The sequence below is a fragment of the Chinchilla lanigera genome, unplaced genomic scaffold (assembly GCF_000276665.1).
Source record: "Chinchilla lanigera isolate Chin_1 unplaced genomic scaffold, ChiLan1.0 scaffold00002, whole genome shotgun sequence".
Lineage (NCBI taxonomy): Eukaryota > Metazoa > Chordata > Mammalia > Rodentia > Chinchillidae > Chinchilla > Chinchilla lanigera.
In genome coordinates this window covers 40,191,875-40,197,584 of record NW_004955403.1, presented here as the reverse complement: position 1 = coordinate 40,197,584, position 5,710 = coordinate 40,191,875, and the positions used below count along the sequence as shown (strand labels likewise).

The 5,710-nt window shown below is 49.1% G+C and overlaps 1 long non-coding RNA gene across 1 annotated transcript in view; it reads left to right on the top strand.

Moving 5' to 3' along the window:
• Positions 1 to 5,196: 5,196 nt before the first annotated feature.
• The window catches only part of LOC102012719, a 1,249-nt gene continuing 735 nt past the window's right edge, over positions 5,197 to 5,710 (top strand). Inside the window, exon 1 of the long non-coding RNA XR_259232.2 lies at positions 5,197 to 5,624. This is a non-coding gene — a long non-coding RNA (uncharacterized LOC102012719). The remainder of the gene's footprint in view (positions 5,625 to 5,710) is intronic.

The following is a 5,710-nucleotide window of genomic DNA, read 5'->3' as shown; positions in this document are numbered from 1 at the left end:
TTTTTCACTAAGTCACATGTATTAGGCATTGTTAACACACATAGTCATTGGTTTAATAATATAGGCCAGTTGTGGTGGTTCATACCTGTAATCCTATCCGTTGGGAGGCTGAGGCAGGCAGATCTTTGCGAGTTCGAGGCCAGCCTGGGCTACAAAGTGAGTTCAAGACCAGCCTGAACTGCGTAGTGAGACCCTGTCTCCAAAAAAGACAAAATAAAGTAAAATAAAATCTCAGCTCATATAACGCTCCAGCTGTAAAAGGGAGAGATAGATAGACAGACAGAGTTTTTACTCTTCAATCTTTTTTTCAATGTTGGGGATGGAACCCAGGGCCTCCAGCGTGCTAAGCATGTGCCCACAGCTGAGCTACTCCCTGGCTGTGGCAAAGCAATCGAGATAAGCATAGCTCTGAGAGGAAGTTACATTTACGGAAGGGTCCATTCCTTCCCTTTTGCAAGAGTGACGATGCTTTGGTGAAGGTTATTTTCCTTGTTTATCAGTCAGGACAGGAGTGCAAAGGGAGGAAGAGAACCTAGGTTTTTTTTTTTTTTTTTTTTAAAAATTTTTTTTTTTTTTTTTTTTTTTTTGACAGGGCGTGTAGCCCAGGCTGGTCTCCCGCGCATAATGGTTTGTGGCTTTCAAAGCCCTGAGTACCCCATGTAGCATTGTAACCAAACATCGCAAACTTGGGCGACAACGGTCTCTGTTAAAGGAACTGTCACTCTACCAGCCCTTCCTCCTTTATATTGGTTTGTTTGCTTCTAAACATCCTGTAAGCCCTGACATTTACAAATACAGTTGTTTTTGAAGGCAGACGGTTTTTATTTTCATTTCACTAATTTAGGAGTGAAAGAACAAGCTTGCTAAGATTTCCAAAAGTGGTTTATCTTTGGATAGATACCAAATACATGAACTATCAGAGCAAAACCAAAATTGCTGTAAAAATGTGAAGAAATACACATACACTGAGGATGAAAATGAATGTTGTAACCTTCAGGAAAATCAAGTTGTCGCTTTCTGAGGAGTCACAGAGCTGAGCTCTTTCCTGATCCCATTCAGGGCTGGGCACCGGGCTCCTGCACCCAGCCAGGCTGGTGTGTAGCATTTTCACAGGAGGATTTTCTTATATCAGAAATGATCAGGGCCGGGCATGGTGGTGCAGCCTGCAGTCCTAACCATCCGGGGGATGAGGGTGATGATCTTGTTTTTAGCCCAGCTTGGACAACAGAGCAGGATTCTTACCCTTTCCCATCTCAAAAAAGAAAGGAGAGAGAGAGGAAGAGAGATTGAGAGATCCCAGCATTCAGGAGGATTGCTTTGAGTTTGAGGCCAGCCTGGGCTTACATAGTGAGTTCAAGGCCAGCCTGAACCATGCTGGGAGAACCTGTCTCAAAAAAAAAAAAAAAAAAAGCCAGGCATGGTGGCGCATGCCTGTAATCCCAGCACTTGGGAGGCTGAGGCAGGAGGATTGTTGCAAGTTCGAGACCAGCCTGGGCTACACAGTGAGCTCAAGGCCAGCCTGAACTGCATAACGAGACCCTGTCTCAAAGAGACAATAAAAAAGGAAGAATCAGCTGCACGCTCACCTGTTCCCTGACATCCACCCTACCCAGCCTTCCTTCCACTTTTCCTTCTCCCAGTCCCCAGCCACTTTATAAACATATGGCAAAATAAATTAAAATGAAATAAAATGGTTTTTCTGCCTGATAAAATGCATAGGAATAGACCTAGATGCACTGGTCTTCTACAGCCAAGTAAAACAAGTTCAATTTCCATTTATAGGGGGAAATTCATTCTGATGTTTCTTTATTGTGTTTTGAAACAGGGTCTTAGTAATCAGTGCAGGCTGGCCCTGAACTCATAGTGATCTTCCTGCCTCCGCCTCCTGAGTGCTAGGATTAGAGGTGTGTACTACCAGCAGACCCGGATAAGTTTTGTATGTTTATAAAAGATCTGCAAGAATATATAAAAACCGTTAATGGTTGCATGTTCTGAATAGGACTGGAAGTATAGAAAAATATTTTCATTCCAGTTTAAATTTTTCTGCGTTCTGAAATTTGTACCATATGTGCCTTTCTGAAACTTAGTTTATTTTTAATTATGCACATAACTCATGGCTACACAGTAAGCAGCGTGGTGTGCGTACTCCAGATTTTTCCTATACTCTAATAGCATATATTCACATATCGGGTTTTTTTTTTCCTTTTTTGAATGAAGCTCTTTGGTAAGTGGTCCGGGTTGGCCCGGAATTCTCCATCCTCCTACCTCATCCTCCCAAGTGCTAGGGTAACGGATATGCACCGCCACACCCGCTTCATATTAATGGTTTTGTTTTCTTCTATATCTACTTTTCTTCATGAATTAAACATCATAACTATTTTAGGTGATATCATGAAGTTCTTTTTCTAACATATATAAATCATATTTAAGCAGCTTAAGAGTATTCGTGTGTGTATAAGCCTGCATGCGTGTGTGTGTGTGTGTGTGTGTGTGTGTGTGTGTGTGTGTGTGTGCATGTGCGCACGCGTGCAGGGGCCGGGGAAGGCGACTGAGAGGCGGGGCTGACGGCTGACTCGCGGTTAGGAGGCGGGGCCTGGCTTCTGGGGCGGGGCCTGGCTTCTGGGGGCGGGGCCTGGCTTCTGGGGCGGGGCCTGGAAGGGTTCATTTACCTCTGGGCTCCTTCCGCTCTCTGCTTCCCACCCGCCCACCTGTGCGCAGGTTCCCTGGACCCTGCTGTCCCCACGCTTGAGCCTGCTGGAGCAGGAGGCTCCAACATGGAGGAAAACTTCTGAAACGGTAGCCAAAATAAACCTCTCCACCTATAAGTTGTATTTTGTCCCAGCAACAAGAAAAGTGAAAGAGACAGTGGTCCTGGGGTGGAACTAGAGCTTGTGCCCGGCGGGGCTGCCCCTGAGCTGCCAGTCCCCGCTCTGCTTAGGAAAGTCCAAGTAGGGCAGAACTGGTCGCTGTCAGTCACTTAGCATTTCACGTAATGCCCCCGTGAACTCGCTGCTTTCTTCTGTGCGTCCTGGTGCGTATTGTTTTTTGGAGCAGGTTCGGTATTTTACATTTAAAGTATTTTTTTAAAATTCTCTGCACCAGGCATGGTGGCACACGCCTATAATCTCAGTGCTCGGGAGGCTGAGGCAGAAAGATTGCTGCAAGTTCGAGGCCAGCCTGGGCTACATAGCAAGACTCTGTCTCAAAAACACCAACAAAATAAAAGGAAAAAAACAAAAAATATCATGCTTTGGAAAGTTATTGGGGAAACTGAAAAAAAAGTTCTTTGGAGTGCAAGAGATATAGCTCAGCAGCAGAAGTGCTTGCCTGGTAAGTGCAAGGTCCTGAGTTTGATTGCTGACACCAAAAAAAAAAAAAGTTCTTTGGAAAATAATGTAAATATGATATATATTTAAAAATTAACTTTTCTAAGTTATGGAAAGTATCCAAAACAAATAAAACCTGTGTGTGTGTGTGTGTGTGTGTGTGTGTGTGTGTGTGTGACTTAAATGCATGTGTCATAAATCCACATACTCGGTACCTGAGCCTTTTTTTGGTCTTTTTGAAACAGGATCTTGCTTTACAGACCAGGCTGGGCTTGAGCTCACTTTGTAGCCCAGGCTGGTCTCAAACTTGCAATGATCCTCCTCAGCATCCCAAGTGCTGGGATTACAGGTGGGCACCGCATCTGGCACCGGGTCCATTTTTAAATTACACGTTGAATCAAATTTGGGACTGATACCCCTAAGCAGAGAACAATGACCTTGCCCATATTCATATGAGGAGAAAATTACAAATGTGGGGGAAGGTGTTAGAAACACACTCAAAGCCAGACATGGTGGCACACGCCTATAGCCCCAGCACTTGGGAGGCTGGGGCAGGAGAATCACCGCAAGCTCAAAGCCTACTTGGGCTGTATGGTGAGACCCTGTCTCACCAACCCCCCTAAAAAAGGTGAAGTGTGGAGGACTTTGCCTGGATGACTCTCCTTGAAAGATTCCCCTTAAAAGAAGAGCAGTTGTGTCTATTTTGGTTAAACCTGGCCCTCTGTCTGTGTACGGATGTGTACAGAGGCGGCTAGGACACTTCCTTATCCCCTCTCTTGGCTTTAAGCAATGCAAATGGGTCTAGCGAGGTGCTGATGGAGAGGCCAGCGCTGCCCCGCCTACAGCCCCCACATAACGGCGGGGCCAGGCTGAGACCGAGCCTCAAGATGAGAGGCTGTGACTTCCCGGGGCATAAAAATTACACACCTGAAGCACTGACCCCAGAACATTAGATCCTACCCCAGTTGTGTCACGCAGGTTACTCCTTCCGTGTGTCCTTCTCTCTGCATACTGCAGGGGTGATTTCAGGCCTCCTACCTACCTGGCCCGGCTCCTGGCACGGGTGCTTCCTGCCCCTCCCACAGTCACTCATCCCCAGGCCACTCCCCTCTCCGCGAATTAACAAAACCTGGCTCAGCCCCGGGGAGGAGCCTCTGTTCCGCTTAGCCCCCGCCCTAGCTGGACTTAGGATCTCTTGGCTGCCCCCAACTACAAAGATGCCTCCGTGTCTTTATTCTCGCCGTGGGCTGCGCTGGACGTGGTAGATTGGAGCTAACGTATTAGAATTCCAGTAACTTTCCCATGGGATTACATATGTGGATTTCCCTGGACTTCAAAGAGATCCAGAAGGGCTTTCTGTAGTGAAGAACAGAGGGCGTCTACTGAGGTCAGGGTTTACTAGGGAATGTATTTAATACAGGACACTTAATTTATAGGATTATTTTATAATAGTCACCCAGAGTCAAATGCAGAAGAGTGCAGGAGATCTGTCCACACGCTAGAGACCCAGAGACTCCGGCTGAGGGCCTGGAGCCCAGGCAATGTCCTGCAGGATCCAGCTGGAGGCCCAGAGCCCACAGCAATGTCTCATGCGGGCCTGTTCCACGGATCTGTGCTGGGAAGGCCCAGAGGTCGGTGGTAGAAGGTAGAAAGTCGGTGCCAGCGGGATGAGGGATCCGGGGCAGCGGGCTGCGGGACCTGCACTGCAGCCAGGAAGCGACACTCCAGGGGAGGACCGGAGCTGCCCCGGAGAGAACCGCAGCCGTCCTAGGCGACAGCGAGGACCCGAGCTCCTCCGACATGGGAACAGCTGAGTTCATGTCAGGACAGCCAGCGTGACACGCTTCTCCAGGAGAACCAACAGCACCATCTTCCCCTCCAGCTCTGCTTTTATGCCGTCGGCAACAATCCTCAGGCGGGCCGTCCACACCCAGCAGCACGCCGGCTCGGCTCAGCCGGGTGTGACGAGCTGATCATTAGTTACTCCACCGCGAGCCTGCGAGCTCACGCTCTAGAGCAGCAAGTCCGGCCTGAGCTGCGAGTGCTGAGCTCCAAGCGCACATCCCATCTCGGGGGCCGAGGGCGGGCAGTGGGCGCCAGGCACTGTGACAGCGGCCAGGTCCATCCCGGTCCTCCAGCAGGGCAGGTCTTGCAGTCGGCGGTGGTCTACTGTCCAAGGGTGAGCGGGCTGCGGGTCTCAGAACCGCACGCAGAGAGCGTAGGGGGACCGACACTGCCCGCACCACTGCCCCGGGCAGCCCGAGCCTCCAAAAAGGGCGGGACAGACTCGGCCCACAGGTAAGGGGCTGGAAAAGAGTCCTTCGCGACGTGCGCAGGACATTTTCAGCTCAGATCACAGGACACACATAGCTCTCTCCTCCCAT